The sequence below is a fragment of the Salmo salar genome, chromosome ssa16 (genome assembly GCF_905237065.1).
Source record: "Salmo salar chromosome ssa16, Ssal_v3.1, whole genome shotgun sequence".
NCBI lineage: Eukaryota > Metazoa > Chordata > Actinopteri > Salmoniformes > Salmonidae > Salmo > Salmo salar.
In genome coordinates this window covers 24,008,416-24,030,364 of record NC_059457.1, presented here as the reverse complement: position 1 = coordinate 24,030,364, position 21,949 = coordinate 24,008,416, and the positions used below count along the sequence as shown (strand labels likewise).

Below are 21,949 nucleotides of genomic sequence, written 5' to 3'. Positions count from 1 at the left end.
GGGGTCCGGAATGACTCCACGGTATCTGTGGCCACTACCAATATAAACTAGCTAAATGTTGAGACCTTAAACGTAAAATTGGTTGAAAGACATTGGCACAAACGTAAATTGGAAGGCGAAATATAGTAATATAATTATGAGGGAGGAGGTTAGAGACATGATTACATTAATATAGGTCGCCTGTCTAAATACGCCTAGGAGGGGATGGTCAGATCTTCCGGAGGTGCAAATCACGGTCTGATTATCCATTGAAGGAGGGAAACCTAATATAGCGGAGTAAGATACGTGATTTTAATGAGTCAATAATCGCAAGGAACGACAGAAAAATAGGCTGTTAACTAGGGCTTTACGACCCCTGGAAAATAGCTTATAGTCGTAGACGTATGCGACCTAATGTCCGATCAAAAGTCACCTCTATAGATAATGTTTCAAGAAAGAGATACACATAGCGACACATAGACACATTGGGAAATTTCCACAGGGGTAAGAGGATGATTGCGTGTGAGACAGATATAGTGGTCAAAAGCCATACATGTGAGGCCTAATAAATCTATCAAAAGTCATAAAAGTAATTATTCTAAGATCCTAGAGGAAATTAACAGTAGGTAGAAGAAGACACATAGACACATTGGGAAATTTCCACAGGGGTAGGAGGATAATTGCGTGTGAGATAGATATATTGACCAGTCAAAAGCCATAAGTAACAATGCAAAAATGGGCTGTTGACCAGGGCCTTAAAACCTCTGGGTAATATCTTATTGTTGGATACATGTGAGACCCAATAATCTATCAAAAGTCATAAAAGTAATTATTCTGAGGTCCTAGTGGAAATTACCAGTAGGTAAGAGATACACATAGAAGTAATTGAATCAGAGTTTTAAAAAGTACATAGAATAAGAAGATAATTATTTGTGTGTGAAATAGATATATTGACCAGTCAAGAGTCGCAAGGAACGTCATAAAAAGGAAAATTATTTATGGTCGTATACGTGTGAGATCTAAATAATGTATCAGGATTCATACAAATAATTATTCTGAAATTCTAGGAAAGATTAACTGTAGGTATTTTTCAAAAGAGGTTAAGGATAATAACGGTAGAAAGCACACACATTGAAGTTAATAGCAAGTACATTTACACATTGAGGTTAATAGCAAGTATATATATTTTGTGAGAAGCATAATAACTGCGATAGTAATTAAACGAACATGGGTAGTAAATCCTCTAAGGGAATCCCGGTATTAACCGGAGATGAGCGTTTTATGCTGGGAAAAGATAAAAGAAACATCCATTTTGGCCCGAAATGGAGGAAGAAGTACAAATTTGATGGATGTTTAAATATAGAAAAACTGGAATCAATGATTAAACAAATAAAGAGGATCTGTGAGAAGCAACGAACAGAAGGCCTCGATACCGCTCGTGTGTGGCTGGCTGAAGCTAGAAAAAGAGCGGAGGGGGCCAAGAGAAAGGGAGCTACTAAGGAGGAAGAATTAGGTAGCCAGGAGCAGACAGAGAGGACTCCCACGGCTCCCACAGAGACACCACCTAAGCCCAAATTGTACCCCTCCCTGGCAGACCAGGGGTGGCGGGAAAACCCAGATAACAAGGTGGTGGTAGTGAGACAGAGGCAATCACACCAGGTGCTGCCCGTCCCGTTATCCCCTCCCCCATATGCTGGTCCTCAGGGAGCCGAGGGAGGTAGAGAGGAAGAGACACAGAAAAGAGGACAGGATTTAGCAACTTTATTGAGAAAGTGGATAGACACAGAGGAAGGGAGAAAGATGGGAACTAAGGGAAGAGAGCGTGTTCGTGGTGCTGCACGACCCAGAGCCCTCAGTAGACTCGTTTCCCATAACCATAGTCCGGATAGGTATAGACAAGAGGAAAGTGGGGATGATTCTGAATGGATAGAGGAGAAGGATAGGACAGTCAGTCAGTACCCTCTGATAGCCTTACCTAACCCCTGAGCTGGGGACGACGGACAGGGGCCAACACTGGAGGTATATAGAGCATGGACTCAGAGGGATGTAGCCAGGGCAGTAGAAGGGGTAGGACATCCCAAGACAGGAATGGATGAGTTCAAGAGAGATTTGGAGGCTCTGGCAGCCATTTTTAAACTTAACACGGGTGAAGTAGAGAGAGCAGTTTGACAGCTGGTGGGAAAAGATTGGGCAGCAGTTCGGGGCAATTGGGTACCAGGACATGGTGATTTGGTAGTAGTGCCCTGGGCGATAGATGGACAGTATGTTGAGAAAATCACACAGCTGTGTAATAATCTGAGGGAACACTATCACCGACATGCAAATTTCTCCAAGGTCCACAAGTGTAAACAAGAAGACAGTGAGACTATAAATCAATACTTAGAGAGATTAAAAGACATGTTCAACGCAAATAGTGGGTTAATAGAACCCCCGGTAGTGGATGGATTTGATGCTCCGTATTATTAGCAATTAAAAATTGTTTTCCTCAGTGGAATGCGTCCCGAGATAAGCCGTGCCATCAAACAGAACCTCGTAGGGTGGGGGCTAGCAGATCTGAGGGAAGTAAAGTGATATGCAGTCCACTATGAGCAGCACGGGAAAAGTGAGAGAGAAAAGAAGGAACGGAAGGGAGCGGAGTATTTGATGGCCACTCTAAGAGAGATTGCAGGGAAGGGTAGAGGTGACAGGGGAGGAAAGAATAGCAAGGCAGGAGAGAAAGGGGGAAATAGATGTTACAATTGTGGCGAGACAGGACATTTTGCTAGAGAATGTGAGGAGCCATGTAAACACTGCAATAAAGTAGGCCATAATCACCGAGACTGTAAAAATAACAAAGACAGGAGAGGCAAGAGAGTGGGTGTCAGGTGCCAAAAGCAGAGAGAAGAAGGTCAGGTGCCCACAGCCAGACTCAGTGGAGGATGAGGAAAATGAGGCATGACTAAGTAGGGGGAGCAGGGGAGTAGACTCCAGTGAGATGAGGGAGGATTTTCAGGATTTGGTTATAAACGGTGATTGTGAAGTTTTTGAAATGGCTACGATTGATTTGGCATTACAACAGGAACAGAAACCCTATTTGACACCAACAGTAATGGGAAAGAAAATTAAATTTCTGTGTGATACTGGGGCTTGTCGTACAGCAATCTGTGCAGACGATGCTCCCAATGGGGTAAAGTGTAATGGGGAACAGATAATAGTACAGTCAGCATCACAACATCAATTCATGGAACGGCTATTCGCTCCTGTAACACTGAAACATGAGTCATCTGGGGTAGAAGCCACTGTCCCAGTTCTAATATCCAAACTATGCCCTGTCAACTTGTTAGGTCGAGATGTAATGACTAAACTGAATGTGGCCGTCACTCCCACTGAGAGGGGAATGAAGACATACATGATTGTCTGTGGGGACGGGGAACCATGTTATTGGTACAGTCAGGATTTGCTGGGGGGGGGTTACTACTCTGGCCCAGAAACTAGAATATGCATATTAGTAGTAGATTTGGATAGAAAACACTCTGAAGTTTCGAAAACTGTTTGAATGGTGTCTGTGAGTATAACAGAACTCATATGGCAGGCAAAGACCTGAGAAAAATCCAACCAGGAAGTGGAAAGTCTGAGAATTGTAGTTCTTCTTTTGAACCTCTATCGAAACTACAGTGTCTGTGGGGTCACGTTGCACTTCCTAAGGCTTCCATTGGCTGTCAACAGCCTTCAGTAAGTTCTTTCAGCATTCTCCTGTTACTGAGCAGAGATTAGTAGCTCAGTCAATCAGTGGACTGCCTGGGGACAAAGGGATTGGATATGCGCAATCCCGCGAGCGCGCCGTACCTTCTTTTTCTTCTTGAATGAATATGCTATTGTCCGGTTGGAATATTATCGTATTTTTACGTTAAAAATACCATGAAGATTGATTTTAAACAACGTTTGACATGCTTCTAAGAGCGGTAATGGAACATTTAGACTTTTCGTCTCTGGTACTGCGCTCGCGCGTTATGCCTTTGGATAGTGCTCTGTAGGCACGAACAAAACGGAGGTGTTTGGACATAAATATGGATTATTTTGAACAAAAACAACATTTATTGTGGAAGTAGCAGTCCTGGGAGTGCATTCTGATGAAGATCAGCAAAGGTAAGAGAATATTTATAATACTAATTCTGAGTTTAGGTGACCCCAAACTTGGTGGGTGTCTGTATAGCTTGCTGTGATGGCGAGCTATGTACTCAGAATATTGAAAAATGTGCTTTCTCCGTAAAGCTATTTTAAAATCTGACACAGCGGTTGCATCCAGGAGTAGTCTATCTATAATTCTTTAAATAATTGTTATATATTTTGTCAACGTTTATGATGAGTATTTTTGTAAATTGATGTGCACATTCACCGGATGTTTTGGTGGGAATACATTTTCTGAACATCACGCGCCAATGTAAAATGCTGTTTTTGGATATAAATATGAACTTTATCGAACAAAACATACATGTATTGTGTAACATAATGTCCTAGGAGTGTCATCTGATGAAGATCGTCAAAGGTTAGTGCTTCATTTAGCTGTGTTTTGGGTTTTTGTGACACATGTTCTTGCTTGGAAAATGCCTGTGTGGTTATTTTTGTCTATGTACTCTCCTAACATAATCTAATGTTTTGCTTTTGCCGTAAAGCGTTTTTGAAATCGGACAATGTGGTTACATTAAGGAGAAGTGTATCTTTAAAACGGTGTAAAATAGTTGTATGTTTGAGAAATTTTAATTATGATATTTTTGCTGTTTTGTATTTCGCTCCATGTTATTTCACTGGCTGTTGAATAGTGTGGGACAGTCACGTCCCACCTTGCCCAGAGAGGTTAAACATATTTAATAATGATCTCTTATCTAGCTTCATGACTGGGCATTTTTTGTTACTTTATGTTGTTCTGAAAAGAGACGGCTAGAAGGACCATGAGTCATATTAGATTGTTTAGAAATGCAGGAAATTTGCTTTAGATGCCGCCAAAAATGGGAGGTCCCCAGACCCCCCACCAAGTTATGTCCCCCCCACTTCTAAAACCAAAGTTGTGTCCCTGCATACAATATAACAGTGATGTATAATCTGACAGCCGGAGAACAGACTAAGAAAGTAAAGAACAGAGGAAGACACCATGGTAATTCCATATACATGTAATTAGATTGTTGTATCATATGAATGCTGTATGGTTACACATACAGTATATAGCAAGTGTACATTTTTCACAAATCATTGCAAAGTATTGTTGGCCTATTGTCCTGCAATTGTGTAGTAACAGAAACCAATTCCACACTTAATATAGACACATATCAGAATGTATGATACTTACGACACTGTGTTACAACAGGACTACTTTATGTTGTTAAATAAAACAAATCCAACAACTGGTTGACTCAACTACCTGAAACAAAAAGCTACTTGTATCAAATTATGATTAGACGGTGCTATAGTCTGCTAAACTCTTTTAGCATACTGTAGGAAAACACTATCAACCAGATCTAAAGGAGATCTGAGAACTGAGTACGGTGGATAAAGTAATCCTTCTAACCCCCCCCTTAAAAGATTTAGATGCACTATTGTAAAGTGGTTGTTCCACTGGATATTATAGGTGAATGCACCAATTTGTAAGTCGCTCTGGATAAGAGCGTCTGCTAAATGACTAAAATGTAAATGTAAAATGAACTGAGGAGCTAATAATAGACACTTTCTGCTGTTCAGCTTCTGTTCCATATTACACATCTTCCTGCTCAGACCACATCAAGACAGGCTTGTCATATAATTTGAAGGATTAATAACCAGTGAGGATTATTTATAGAGTAACACAAATCAGGCATATCACTGGTGTATTTTAAATACAACTGAAAAGGTCAACTGGACTACCTCACTCCTATTTTAGATACTATTGAATGTGAGACACCATCACTGGCCTACTCAGGGCCGGCCCTAGCTTTTTGGGGGCCCTAAGCGAGATTTGGTTTTGGGGCCCCACACCTCATGGGTATAACATTTTAGTAGTCTCCTCTTGACGGCGGTGAGAAAATATTAAGGTTTAAAGTATACAAATTAAAGTTGGTAACCTGCAATTCTACGCATTGTGCCATGGGGTGTAAAGAAAATGTTGTGGTTTTAAAGCTAATTTCATGTAATTCTACTCATTGTGCTATGAGGCGGACAGAACAATTTGCAGTTTTAAATCACATTTCCTACAATTTTACACATTTTCTTATGGTCATATGATATCTGAGTGAGAGTGACTAACAAAATCATTGGGGGCCCTCTGGAGGTCAGGACACCTGGGCACATGCCCTGTATGTCTGGTCAGTAATTGGGCTATGATTACTACAAGGTGTAGATACTGTAACTGGCTAGATTAAACATTAGCTGACATAGGCACATTGAGTGACGGTCAGTAACTAACATTACAAGAGAAAAACTGCTGCACTACCAAATGTAGGAATGTATTTTTTTATACTTTCTTTTGCTTTAGGGCACCCTAGAGGTTGGGGGCCAGAAGTGACCGCTTGTCAATTAAGTCCAGGGCCGGCAAATCTTTGGAACGGTTGTAGAACGTTAGAAACTCTGAATACACCCCAGATCTACTGGAATGAACTGAACCAGACACAGGATCATACAGTATATGGTATCTGTGTGTGAGTGACTTTGAACAACAAATATTGGGTTTGTGGCATTTTATTTCCTTCAACAGGCTTGGCCCATAGAGACAACTAAACCAGATTAATCGATTCTCTACTGAAAGGTTTTGTACAGTCAGTGTTACACAAAGTTTAATATTCCATTGAGGTATGTGTGTAAAGCTATTTTGTAGGCAAACTGAATGCGCACAACAGTAAACAGATAATATCATAGATAACCTCACCTGAAAATGCTTCTAAGAACGGTAATGGAACATTTAGACTTTTCGTCTCTGGTACTGCGCTCGCGCGTTATGCCTTTGGATAGTGCTCTGTACGCACAAACAAAACGGAGGTGTTTGGACATAAATATGGATTATTTTGAACAAAAACAAAATTTTCTTGTGGAAGTAGCAGTCCTGGGAGTGCATTCTGATGAAGATCAGCAAAGTTTAATATTCCATTGAGGTATGTGTGTAAAGCTATTTTGTAGGCAAACTGAATGCGCACAACAGTAAACAGATAATATCATAGATAACCTCACCTGAAAATGCGAGTAACTGCTGCCCTCTTCTGGTCTATTCACAGATGTCAAGTACCATAACAAACCTAGTTCCTCATACATCAAATCAAATCAAATTGTATTTGTCACATACACGTGTTTAGCAGATGTCATTGCAGGTGTAGCGAAATGCTTGTGTTTCTCCAACGTGCAGTAATATCTAACAAGTAATATCTAACAATTTCACAACAATACACACAATACACACAGATCTAAAGTAAAGAAAATGAATAATAAAGAATACATAAATATTTGGGCAAGCAATGTCAGAGCAGCATAGACTAAGATACAGTAGAATAGGATACAATACAGTATATACATAGGAGATGCGTAATTGATAATATGTAAACATTATTAAAGTGACTAGTGTTCCATTATTAAAGTGGCCAGAGATGATTTCAAGTCTATATCGGGCAGCAGCCTCTAATGTGCTAGTGATGGCTATTTAACAGTCTGATGGCCTTGAGATAGAAGCTGTTTTTCAGTCTCTCGGTCCCAGCTTTGATGCACCTGTCCTGACCTCACCATCTGGATGATAGAGGGGTGAACAGGCAGTGGCCTGTGTGGTTGTTGTCCTTGATTATCTTTTTGGCCTTCCTGTGACATCGGGTGCTGTAGGTGTCCTGGAGGGCAGGTAGTTTGCCCCCAGTGATGCGTTGGGCAGACCGCACCACCCTTTGGAGTGCCCTGCGGTTGCAGGTGGTGCAGTTGCCGTCCCGGGCGGTGATACATCCCGACAGGATGCTCTCAATTGTGCATCTCTACAAGTTTAGGTGCCATGCGCCTTCTTCACCGCACTGTCTGTGTGGGTGAACCATCTTAGTTTGTCAGTGATGTGTATGCCGAGGAACTTGAAGCTTTACACATTCTCCACTGCGGTCCCGTCGAAGTGGATAGGGGGGTGCTCCCTCTGATGTTTCCTGAAGTCCACGATCAGCGCCTTGGTTTTGTTGACGTTGGGTGAGAGGGTATTTTCCTGGCACCACTCTCCCAGGGTCCTCACCTCCTCCCTGTAGGCTGTCTCGTCATTGTTGTTAATCAGGCCTACTACTGTTGTGTCATCTGCAAACTTGATGATTGAGTTGCAGGCATGCGTGGCCACACAGTAATGGGTGAACAGGGAGTACAGGAGGGGGCTGGGCACGCATTCTTACATAGGTATTCCTCTTGTCCAGACGGGATAGGGCAGTGTGCAGTGCGATGGTGAGTGCATCGTCTGTGGATCTATTGGGGCGGTAAGCAAATTGAAGTGGGTCTAGAGTGTCAGGTAACGTAGAGGTGATATGATCCTTGACTAGTCTCTCATTGCACTTCATGATGACAGAAGTGAGTGTGCTACGGGACAATAGTCATTTAGTTCAGTTAACTTTGCTTTCTTGGGTACAGGAACAATGGTGGACAGCTTGAAGCATGTGGGGACAGCACACTGGGATAGGGAGAGATTGAATATGTCTGTAATCACTCCAGCCAGCTGGTCCGCGCATGCTTTGAGGACGGGGCTAGGGATGCCATCTGGGCTGGCAGCCTTGCAAGTGTTAATATGCTTAAATGTCTTACTCACTTCGGCCACAGAGAAGGAGAGCCCACAGTCCTTGGTAGCAGGCCACGGAGGTGGCACTGTGTTATCCTCAAAGTGGGTGAAGATGGTGTTTAGCTTTTCCGGCAAGACGTCGGTGTCTGCGACAGTCAGCAGGCTGATCGTCAGTTATTATCTAACTCCTGGAATATTATTGTGCAAGGGAAGGGTACCTGGATTAAGGCCAGTCAGAAATGTAAATGTCAGTGAACTAGCAGACTACACAGTTTGCCTGTAAACAGTCTCAGTCAACAGACAGATGGGGGAAAAAATAATATTTGTGTCAGCCCGTTATTGTTATGCAAAAGCCTGCTTGTCTCACGGTAATTGTCCATTAATTAACATGTTTAGTGTCTCTAGGCCTCCATGCATACAAGCTGATGATGCGCTGCTTTGGAACATCTACATTTTAAAAAGTGTAATAAATCAAGTGAATATACACCATCACAAGAAATCCATTATTTATTTTAGGCAGGTCTAAACAAACATTATGATATGAAGAAAATGCATTTCAGAAAACAGAATATGAGTTGGCCTACGGCATCTAATCTGGCATATGTACCATGCCATAGGCTGTAGACTTGTGCATTTAGCTTACAATAGCATACAATGCAGTATGCTTTTACAGTAAGTCCCGTGCCATTATTTTACATTATATGACTGTATAGTAAGATGAAGTATAATTGAACTTAGAAAGGATATTTTTCCCATTCAGGAGTGCGCATATGAAATGGCTATGTTGAGCATAAAAGTGATCATTTGAAACAGGTCATATAAGCTACCTTTAGAATTATTTGGCAACTTTAGTTGTGAATGATACAAACCTTAGAATACCTTAGAAATCAAAAGATATATGGGCTGTATGATGCAACTATAGGCTATTGATGATTTGAGAAAGTTGCAAATAAGCTTGCGCTCTGTTCCTTGCCTCGGGCTGTACACGCTGTTCTCTCTTCAAGTGATCATATTTTCACCCATCAGACTATTCTCAATTTAATTTTGTCTTTAGTAATTTGTAAAATTTGTTCCAATAGTGAATGGAAGCCTCTTTCCCACCGGTTCTTTTCCGGTTATTTCACTCTATGCATCAACTACTGTTTGAGGAGCATGCGGCCTCTTTCCGTGATAAGTGATATTCCGCCCAAACTCTGTATGGCATGGGCTCTCCAACCCAGTTCCTGTAGCTACCCAGTGCTTAATTTGGGAAACCAAGTGAAATCTGTTCATCGATAGTAACATGTTTTCACAAGGAAACATATTTAATTAAACTGTTGACAGCCCCTTCCTCTGTGCCCTTGAGAAAGGAATGAAGGAGAGAGGGCAGGAGATGGAAACGCACAGTGGTGATATATTCTGAAGCTAAAGATAGCCTATTAATTATGAAAATATATAAAATGCTCTATTACTAGACTATTCAAAATCAAATACAAATTCACTATAATTGTAGGCTAACTCTGAATTTAAGTTTAATTTAGGCTACCAATTATGTACCAAAAATATTACATCTGTTTTTTAAATGTTTTTCTGCTGTGCTTAATTTAATATGCGTAGGCTATGTATTCTACAACGGCACAATCATTATTTTAATTCAGGTTATCTTTCAGGCTTGAGCTGCATTGACTAGCTCTTGACAAACAGACCATAATTAAAAATGATTTATGGCAATAAACTAAGCTACAGTGAGGGAAAAAAGTATTTGATCCCCTGCTGATTTTGTACGTTTGCCCACTGACAAAGAAATGATCAGTCTATAAATTTAATGGTAGGTTTATTTGAACAGTGAGAGACAGAATAACAACAAAGAAATCCAGAAAAACGCATGTCAAAAATGTTAGAAAATGATTTGGATTTTAATGAGGGAAATAAGTATTTGACCCCTCTGCAAAACATGACTTAGTACTTGGTGGCAAAACCCTTGTTGGCAATCACAGAGGTCAGACGTTTCTTGTAGTTGGCCACCTGGTTTGCACACATCTCAGGAGGGATTTTGTCCCACTCCTCTTTGCAGATCTTCTCCAAGTCATTAAGGTTTCGAGGCTGACGTTTGGCAACTCGAACCTTCAGCTCCCTCCACAGATTTTCTATGGGATTAAGGTCTGGAGACTGGCTAGGCCACTCCAGGACCTTAATGTGCTTCTTATGGAGCCACTCCTTTGTTGCCTTGGCCATGTGTTTTGGGTCAAAGTCATGCTGGAATACCCATCTACGACCCATTTTCAATGCCCTGGCTGAGGGAAGGAGGTTCTCACCCAAGATTTGACGGTACATAGGCAGCATGCCGCCTCCTCCAAACACGGCGAGTTGAGTTGATGCCAAAAAGCTCCATTTTGGTCTCATCTGACCACAACACTTTCACCCAGTTGTCCTCTGAATCATTCAGATGGTTATTGGCAAACTTCAGACGGGCATGTATATGTGCTTTCTTGAGCAGGGGGACCTTGCGGGCGCTGCAGGATTTCAGTCCTTCACGGCGTAGTGTGTTACCAATTGTTTTCTTGGTGACTATGGTCCCAGCTGCCTTGAGATCATTGACAAGATCCTCCCGTGTAGTTCTGGGCTGATTCCTCACAGTTGTCATGATCATTGCAACTCCACGAGGTGAGATCTTGCATGGAGCCCAGGCCGAGGGAGATTGACAGTTCTTTTGTGTTTCTTCCATTTGCGAATAATCACACCAACTGTTGTCACCTTCTCACCAAGCTGCTTGGCGATGGTCTTGTAGCCCATTCCAGCCTTGTGTAGGTCTACAATCTTGTCCCTGACATCCTTGGAGAGCTCTTTGGTCTTGGCCATGGTGGAGAGTTTGGAATCTGATTGATTGATTGCTTCTGTGGACAGGTGTTGTCACGTCCTGAACAGTATAGAGTATATTTGGTTATTGTAGTTTGGTCAGGACGTGGCAGAGGGGAGTTGATGTATGTTTATGGGGTTTGTCACTGGTCTATGTCTGTGTTTCTATGTCTAGTTAATTGGGGTTGGACTCTCAATTGAAGGCAGGTGTGTTGAGTTGCCTTTGATTGGGAGTCCTATATAGTGGGGTGTGTTTGTCTTTGTGTTTTGTGGGTAGTTGTTTTTTGCACTGCTAGTTATAGCCTGCGAAACTGTGTCCTGTCGTGTTGTCTGCATTTATTGTTTTTCGTGATCAACGTGTTTAATAAACATGATGTTGAGCACACAACCTGCTGCGTATTGGTCCACTTTCTCCGACAGTGATTTCGCGATATCGTCAGAAGACGAGGATCGTGACAGGTGTCTTTTATACAGGTAACAAACTGAGATTAGGCGCACTCCCTTTAAGAGTGTGCTCCTAATCTCAGCTCGTTACCTGTATAAAAGACACCTGGGAACCAGAAATCTTTCTGATTGAGAGGGGGTCAAATACTTATTTCTCTCATTAAAATGCAAATCAATTTATACTTCCAAAGGACAACAATGTCAAGGTATTGGAGTGGCCATCACAAAGCCCTGACCTCAATCCTGTAGATAATTTGTGGACGGAACTGAAAAAGTGTGTGCAAGCAAGGATGCCTACAAACCTGACTCAGTTACACCAGCTCTGTCAGGAGGAATGGGCCAAAATTCACCCAACTTATTGTGGGAAGCTTGTGGAATGCTACCTGAAACGTTTGACCCAAGTTAAACAATTTAAAGGCAATGCTACCAAATACTAATTGACTGTATGTAAACTTCTGACCCACTGGGAATGTGATGAAATAAATAAAAGCTGAAATAAATCATTCTCTCTACTATTATTCTGACATTTCACATTCTTAAAATAAAGTGGTGATCCTAACTGACCTAAACCAGGGAATTTTTTCCTAGGATTAAATGTCAGGAATTGTGAAAAACTGAGTCTAAATGTATTTCGCTAAGGTGTATGTAAACTTCCGACTTCAACTGTAGTTACATGTTGAACTTCCATCCTCTCAGGCCAGCTGGAGCACAATGTATGAATTTATGGTTCGATCAGAATCGCCATTATAATAATTGGCCTGTACGACGAATGAAGTAAAACAACAAGTCCAAATATCTATGTCCATACATTGGTAATTTAGGAAAGGGACGATTTTAACTAGCTAGTCAACAGAGGACAGCAACACAACAAGATGCAACAATTCAAGTTTGTTTGTGTCAATAATGATGTTTGGCCTGTGATGTGACTGGTCTGAAGCCAAATCCAAACTGGCACGCCAGAACCATTCACATCTGAACTCGCTCAGTTTAGCTCAACAGTGATTGACTATAATTTTAATAATTGTTTTATTTTACCAAGGAAGGCCAAATGCTCGCTGGCTTCCCTTGCATTCAATGCTACAATGTCATAATCTTTCTGAACAGACAGCATCAGATAGATACGCTGTTTCGTGTGCTCGGATGGTTTCTTCGGTGAGATAAATTCAGCCTTTTGCGAATTTAAATACATTTTGGAAACACAGAGAGACAAAATATATTTTGTATGTTTTTTTTCATTTTTACTTGGTCCGTTTTTGGGGGAAGCTTGCTTAAACTTGTATTAAGCATGGTCAAATTAATGACTGGGGTGGGGCTCATTGATCATGAGTTATCATATTAAAACTGCAAACATTTGCCTCCTATAGCAAAATATGTAGAATGGCAGGAAATTAGCTGCAAAACTGCTAATGTTTCTCTCCACCCCATAGCAAAATGAGTAGAATTGCATGAAATTTGTTATAAAATTGCTAAATCTTCTCTCCACCTCATGGAAAAATGTGTACAATTGCAGGAAATGAACTGAGATGGGGGTGGATGTGGGTACACAGACCCACGAGCCACTGCAGCCCCTCATGATGAGTTCACTTTTTTGTGGTCCCCACCCCCATCACAGTTGCCCATCCCTCTCTAAACCCTCAGTGGTAGTAATCACACTGGTGGGGGAGGGGGCCATTCAACTTACTGAACCACATGACCTTTGTTTTTAGGTGTTCAGAACAAGGTTAAGGGCAGAGAAAGCTTACTGGACACCAAGAAAGCTTTGTTGTAGAGCTTTGTTGCTTAACACAAAATACGGGGAGGGGCAGCAGAGTATAAAACCATATCATCTGCATATACAGCGCTTTCGGAAATTATTCAGCCCCCTTGACTTTTTCCACATTTTGTTACGTTAAAGCCTTATTCTAAAATTGACTAAATACATTTCTTCCTCATCAGTTAGCAAATGTATTAAAAATGTGAAAAACAGAAATACCTTATTTACATAAGTATTCAGACCCTTTGCTATGAGACTCAAAATTGAGCTCAGGTGCATCCTGTTTCCATTGATCATCCTAGAGATGTTTCTACAACTTGATTGGAGTCCACCTGTGGTAAATTCAATTGATTGTACATGATTTGGAAAGGCACCCACCTGTCTATATATGGTCCCACAGTTGACAGTGCATGTCAGAGCAAAAACCAAGCAATGAGGATGAAGGAATTGTCCGTAGAGCTCCGAGACAGGATTGTGTCGAGGTACAGATCTCGGGAAGGCTACCAAAAACTTTCTGCAGCATTGAAGGTCCCCAAGACCACAGTGGCCTCCATCATTGTAAATGGAAGAAGTTTGGAACCACCAAGACTCTTCCTAGAGCTGGCCGCACGGGGAAACTGAGCAAATGGGGGAGAAGGGCCTTGGTCAGGGAGGTGACCAAGAACCCAATGGTCACTCTGACAGAGCTCCAGAGTTCCTCTGTGGAGATGGAATAAACTTCCAGAAGGACAACCATCTCTGCAGCACTCCACCAATCAGGCCTTTATGGTAGAGTGGCCAGACAGAAGCCTCTCCTCAGTAAAAGGCACATGTCAGCCCACTTGGAGTTTGCCAAAAGGCACCTAAGGAAGCCTGTAGAGAATACAAATATTCCAAAACATGCATCCTGTTTGCAATAAGGCACTAAAATAAAACTGGAAATAAATGTGGCAAAAAAATGTATACAAAGAGTTATGTTTGGGGCAAATCCAACACATCACAATCATGGTGGTGGCTGCATCATGTTATGGATATGCTTATCATCAGAAAACAATCTAGGGAGTAAAAAGAAACAGAATAGGGCTAAGCACAGGCAAAATCCTAGAGGAAAACCTGCTTCAGTGACAGATCTTGAATAATTTTTACAAGAATAATGTGCTAATATTGTACAATCCAGGTGTGTAAAGCCCTTAGAGGCTTACCCAGAAAGACTCACAGCTGTAATCGCTGCCAAATGTGATTCTAACATGTATTCACTCAGGGGTGTTAATAATGATGTAAATGAGATATTTCTGTATTTCATTTTCAATAAATTTGCTACAATTTCTAAAAACATAGTTTCACATTGTTATTATGGGGTTATTGTGTGTAGATGGGTGAGAAAAACATCAGTTTAATCCATTTTGAATTTAGGCTGTAACACAACAAAATATGGAATAAGTCAAGGGGTATGAATATTTTCTGAAGGCATTGTAAGTATCATGATAATATCGTATCGTGAGGTCCCTGGCAATTCCCAGCGCTATACTGTACAGTACAGAACAGTAGAGTAAAGAAAAGTATAGTACAGTACAGAACACTAAAGTAAAGAAAAGTACAGTAGAGTTCTTACTATACACAGTAAAATCACCAGTGTTATATTCACTGTGACAAAAGTGATCGACTCCCATAGAGTTGTTTTCGCAACTGGCAGTGCCAAATGACCCCTAGCGTCAGTGCTGATAACTGGTGTTAATTACTAAGGTATACAATTTCACTCTATTAGTATAGACATTTACTCAGTAAGTGTAAACAGCATCACAACCCCGCACATAAGTTCAGTTTCTGCGTTCAAATTTCCTTTTCGCGACACCATTGTTGGATCAACAAAATCCTAATTTGTTCCACGACAAGTGAGTTTTAAACAATTATTTCACTGATATTATTTAGCTATTTTAATTTAAATACTTGATACTGCCGTGTAACATAAAAAGTAGCAGTTTTGATTGTGTGTGTGCAGCTAATGTTAGAGTTACTTGCGTTTCACTTTTTGCACGTCTTTGCTAGATAGCTAGCTAGCATGCTAGCTAACTAGCTCGCCCCTGTCCTGTGCAGTTAGTCTGCTCCACGTGGCGGTTCCATGGGCACGTGTCTCATTTCAGCACCAAGCTTTATTAGCCTCATGCTAGTTTGTTCTCTTTATTTCAGCTGCTTACTATATATTGAAGACTAATCTGATTTAAGGTGAGTTGTTTATTTAGCCAAATTATAACTGCATTTTCGACTTGTGGGTGATGCTTATAGATAAATATTGCGGCCATTGCATCGGCAGCTAGCTAACTGCGTTTTTGACTCACTTAATCACCAGTTCATTTTGGCGGTCTTGTAAGACTGCTCCTAGAACATGACAACATAATATAGTGACTAGCTGGAGATAAAAGTGTATTTTACTGGACTAATTAGGCCGTGTCCACATTCCGGGACAGTGAATGTGAGTTGAATAGTCTTTTTGCTGTAGTTGGGACCTGCTTCAAGTAATATCAGACAAGTTCTGGTCATGATCCAATATTTTCAGAATATACTTTTAAATTAGCATTGCTAAGTAAAGGAGTATTGGTGAAAACGTTTGCAGTCAGCCTGATATAATGTGTCATGATTAAAATACAAATGTAATGCTTTTCATCCATTTTGGCCTTATCTAGTACCATTAACTGCTTTCAGACCTAATCATGCTGATCAGGGTGAAATTCAATGGTGAACAAAAATATGTCAAGATCATTTTGACCTGACACTTGAAAACCTTTTGATTGGAGGTAAACTTTTAATTTGTGAATGGAAATAAATGTTTTGTGTTCATACATTTACAAGTCAGTCTGAGTACTCTTACCATTACGATTGCAATTCTAATTGGAGGTTGTTGTTTTAATGTTTGTCACAGCTTTCCTGAAATGTGAGATCCCACTAGTTTATCAGAGGCAAAGCTGTATGATGGGTCTGGAACTAAAGTTGAAGGGGGGGGGTGTTTTAGGAGGTGGTGAAACGGCTAGATCTTTGTGTTTTCAAGCTCACACTGAACAATGATGCTAAAGGTATGTGCTGGTTTTCAAGTCTTGACTACTTGTGGCATCACTTTCAATATAACCATACATTTGACATGCCTGTATTGTCATCGTGTATTTCAGAATCTTCCCTGATGAGTCCTGTCTCTGCCAGTTCTGTGATCGGTGGTTCAGACCATGAGTCGGATGATACAATAATTTTGAGTGATGGAAGCTCCTCACGACAGCATCAAAGATCTGATGACGAAGCAAAAAATGTACGTTTGTAATTCATTCTTCAATTCACTTGCCATCAAAGCTAATAGAGAGCATACTGAAGAAAAAGCCTGGTGGAGAGGTTGTCATCAAGGAATACTTCAAAACTAAAAGCCTGACTGACTGCACCAGATGAAAGATGATCAACATTCTTGTTTCAGCGATGACAGACTCTCATGGGTAAGTTTAAAGGAAAGATTCATAATGAAAATTGTTGAGCATTACTTGCTCCCATATCTGCTGAATGTTAAAAATGACTTCTGTATCAGTATCTCAGTCACATAATTGGTTAGGCTACTGCTGACCATCCACTGCTATTGGTAGAAGATTTCTCTTGTATCAAACTCAATGGGCATGATACTGATTCAAAAATCACTCCTGATATTTAGCTTACTGGGGACCAATTCTGCTTGTGGAGACTCTGATTGCTGGCTAAACACAACATTATATTGTCAGGACATCACCACCTCGCAGTGTGAGGAAAAACGTTTGCACAAGGCATCATATCCTTGTTCCCATACCCGAAGGATCCCTACACCGCAAATGGATATATAACAATACATTTCAACTGATAAAGGGCATCTGCGTTTAATTCGTCTGGTATGGTATCTGAGTAAATGGGACTTGGTTATTTGTTTTTTCTTTCAAGATTAGTAAGATTAGTCATTTTCTTAAGGAACATTATTATGACCCTAATAGTGGAGAAGGGTACCTCTCGTATGGAATGAAAACCGTTCAGAGGAATTTGGCTTCATCTGAGAAACGGCCCACTCAACTATACTCTGGAGGGCCAACTGCTGAGAGGGAGTCCAGTCCATCCACTTTGGCTACCCTGAGTGAAGACCGGTGCAGAGAGGCCATTTCGAAGGCAATTTCTTTCTCACAAAACATTCCATTTTAACCTCAGAGTTTGAGTAAATCACCAGCCTACACATAAGAGAAATGGCCTTAATCGACATCTACGGCACCCAGGGAACAGTGGGTTAACTGCCTTGCTCAGGGGCAGAACAACAGATTTTTACCTTGTCAGCTCGGGGATTTGATCCAGCATCCTTTCAGTTACTGGCCCAATGCTCTAACCACTAGACTACCTGGGTGCAAAACTTTAAATGTGTGAAGGGATAAACTGATAACAGAGCCTAAAATCATTCTCAACTCCACAACATGGCCATATCCCAACTCTCCATTCCTTGCCCCCTCTCCTTCCAGGTAACTGACCAGTGAATTGACTGAATACCCCCCACACATACACCACAAAGTACCGAGTAAAGGGTCTGAATGCTTATGTAAATGTAATATTTCAGTTCTCTATTATTTTATTTTTTCCGAAAATAAAAAATAAACGTTTATTTTTTATTTTTGTCATTATGGGGTATTGTGTGTCGATTGACGACGGGGAAAAAACAATTTAATACATTTTAGAATACAGCTGTAACATAAGAAAATGTGGAAAAAGTCAAGGGGTCTGAATACTTTCCGAATTCACTGTGCATCACTATGATTAATGACTTCACATTTAACTGGCTAGCTAGACACAATTGTTACCTTGTAGCTACAACTTTTGAAATACTCCTCTTCTTTTCGTACAAGCTCGGCTTGTTTCAAGTATTTCTTTGAATCCTGTAAATAGAAACATAAACTAACACCACATCTCAACAAGAAGATGCAATGATTACAACATTTTAATCTGACAAATTATAGCTAGCTAAACCAGCTGAGCTCTGAAACTACTGTAAACTAAAGTAGCTAGCTGGCATGAGCTTGCCGCTAACCTCAGACACATAGTGTGCAGGGCAAACCCGTTTTGGTGATTTCGGCAGAGGCGGCTACAGAGGGGAGGACGGCTCATAATAATGGCTGGAACGGCGCGAATGGAATGGTATCAAACACATGGAAACTATTTGTTTGATGTATTTGATACCATTCCAGTGATTCCGCTCCAGCCATTACCACGAGCCCGTCCTCCCCAATTCAGGTGCCACCAATCTGTGGATTTCTGGAATATCATCAAAATAAATAAATCACAGCACGTTTAGACTCATTCTGCAGTTTTTACCTGATTAACTACAATCCCATTGGAAATTAATTTTGAAAGTTTATATTTCTAAATTCAAAATGATGCTGTCGCTGCTTTCTGTTGACAAGACATTGATAAATAGCAGTGGCGACCCGTCATACAGGGCAGTTGGGGCAGAGCAAAAACAGGTGGGGAGTTAGTTGCCTGTTTTGCATGTTATTTTGGCATTAATTCGTGTCACATATCAGTTTGCAAACAATGTAAAAACAAATGTATTGAGTGAATAAAGCTGCATACAAACATGAGCTCTTGCTTTCTTGAGTAAGGTAGCTCCAAAATGCAAGTGTTTCAGCCTAGCTCATGTTTGATTTCTGTGGAATCTGCAGGGAGAGCTAGGTAGTTCAAGCTCTGTTGGGTGCTGCTGTAACCTGTACCGGTACCTTTCTGCGTTGTGTTCTGGTGAGGTGTAGGTGGAAGAGAAGGGAAAGCTCTGGACACAATTCTGCCGGTTGTCTCTCTTTTAATGACTATATAGAATAGATACAAATGCAAGGCAAATGTTAATGCTGCCGTCTGGACTCTCATACACAAGTATATTTGCCTGATAAAAGACAAAAGACAGTGCAGAATGCCCGTGAGAAAATCGTCAAAAAAATGATCTCTACGGTAGTAGAGGGCTGTAGTACCTGCTGTTCCCGACAGAGATCATTGCGGCATGGTTGGCATTTTTCATGCTGCAGTTGGGAGCGGGCAATTTTGCGATTAAAATATATTGTTGTCTCATAGATTATTTGAAAATGTTCGTCTTTCTGCTTTGTATGCGTTAGCCTACCTGTTGTATTATTAAAAGCACATCGTTGTCAAATTATTCACACAATCAGAATTCGCTGCTTCAAGTTACTGTAAGTAGCCTACCTCTCCTCGTTGGGCGTGCGAGATCAAGTGTCCTAGTATATGTGTGGTCTCAATGAAATAGAGTAGGCAGCCTAAGCATGGGCGGAGAAGCACGGGGCAGTTAGCTTTCCTAGGACATTTACTTCCTAAATATGATTAGGCTATAGTTTACTACATTGCCTAGAAATAAATATTGATCACCCATATTTGGATACTGATTGGCTAAAACAGCATTTAGCTGTGTGTGAGACGGTATACCATGACTGACTGTTTAGGCTTGTCACCTTGATATTCGTGTGCCTTTTCACCTCGATAAAATGGCAACATCATCAATAGTTCGACATGCCGATGTAGAAAATAAGCCATTAGATCAACTTGATAGAAACCGAAACATACTAAATGGGCACTTGCCTGCTTCACTGACTGGTGTGCAGAACATGGGGTACATTGTGAGTTTGGGAATACAACAAAAACGGAACCGAACGTCATTCTATGATACTTTCATGGTTCAATGAGAAACATGTATGACGAAGAATATAGGATTAGCAGCTAACGTTACGCTGGACTCGGAGCTGGTTTGAACCGACATATCAACGACCCCTTTTAGTCTGGCATGGAGTATACAGAAGGACACCCAATTCACAACGAGCAACAATGTGTCTATCGGCGTAATTAAAAAGTTGAGGAAAGAGGGGCGCGACAAAGCTGCCCACCAGTGAACTGATACATATGTAAGTTAACTGTTAACGTTAGCTAGCTAGTTAAATCATTCTAACGTACCCTGACAATGTAACCGGTAGTTTTGTAGGCCTAAGTTAACTATTAGTTCACGTTATTTTGTCTTATATTTTTCAGGTACACAAAAGACGAGCCGATGGGAGTGACCACCCTCACCCCTGCAAAATAGCTGTCCCGTCGCAGATTTAAACAAGCCACTGCCTCCGAACCACCTTGATCCAGAAACTGTCGGGCAGCCCCAGCTGTTTTGAGCGCCACACTTTTAGGTACTAAATAACAAATTCAAGTTTTATTTTGGGGAGGGCTTGCCTGTTCTGCATGTTAATTTGGCATTAATACATGTCATATCAGTTTGCAAACAATGTAAAAAAATAAATAAAAATAAAGCCGCATACAAACATGGTCACTTTTGCTTTCTTGAGTTATGCAGCTCCAAAATGCAGGCGTTTCAGCCCAGCTCAGTGCTTTCTGTGGTGGTGGGACTAGCCAGTAGAAAATACATGAATGTCTTAATCGAAATTACGGGTTGCCTCTCATCGGTTTGTCGTCCTCTTATACCATCATTTGTACATCTCTACTGTTAGTAGAAACCACATTTGTTTCAGCAAGTCTGCCATATCAGCTATGTGTTTTTTTTTAAAGGAAGTAAATGAGGCTGAATGAACTGTTTCGCTGCCAGACAAGGCTCAGCTGAAAGCCAGGTTTAGCAGTAGGAAGGTGTTGGGACTCTGCTGTTGGGACAGCTTTATGTAGGCCCTACCAGTTTGTCACCGTTATAATGCAAATCATGTATTGTTTAGTATTGTGTAGTGGCTTTGCTGCCATGCATCCCACATATTTTTTTGCCCCATCAAGATATACATGCTAAAATCGCCGGTGCGGTTGCTTGACTAGAGGCGCGAGGAATACTCTGTCAAGAGGACACAGATTCGCAACCTCTCTTCAAAGTTACAGGAGGCCAAATCTGGAAGCATTATTCTCAGACAGCACAGCAGCAGCTCCCCCAGCTAAAATAACGGCTTCTATTTCCAGCAGCGTGGAGCCAACAACCAACGATAACATGGGACATTTATTTTCATTTGTACACAATAAATAGCAACATTCAGATCAACATTGATAAATAAATCATTTGAATGTGTTGGTCACTTTAGAAGTGGCGCTAATGCTCGGTTTTTGCCTACATTTAATGTAAGCTTGCTAGCTAGCCTGTGGTTGTTGCATAGTAATGACACTTTTGTCTGGACTACATTTTCTGGCGGAATTGATTTATTAAAGCAACATTTTCAATTTATATGTGT

At 41.0% G+C, this 21,949-nt stretch overlaps 1 long non-coding RNA gene across 2 annotated transcripts; it reads left to right on the top strand.

Annotated features, from left to right (window-relative positions):
- The first annotated feature begins 15,365 nt into the window (after nucleotides 1-15,365).
- Nucleotides 15,366-21,053, top strand: LOC106573419 (uncharacterized). Of its 2 annotated transcripts, XR_001321343.2 has the most exons (4): nucleotides 15,366-15,601; nucleotides 15,897-15,932; nucleotides 16,871-17,182; nucleotides 20,769-21,053. It is a non-coding gene; the product is annotated as an uncharacterized lncRNA (long non-coding RNA). The 2 variants fall into 2 exon arrangements; XR_001321342.2 differs by lacking the exon at nucleotides 15,366-15,601 and having other exon boundaries at nucleotides 15,668-15,932.
- The last annotated feature ends 896 nt before the right edge of the window (nucleotides 21,054-21,949 follow it).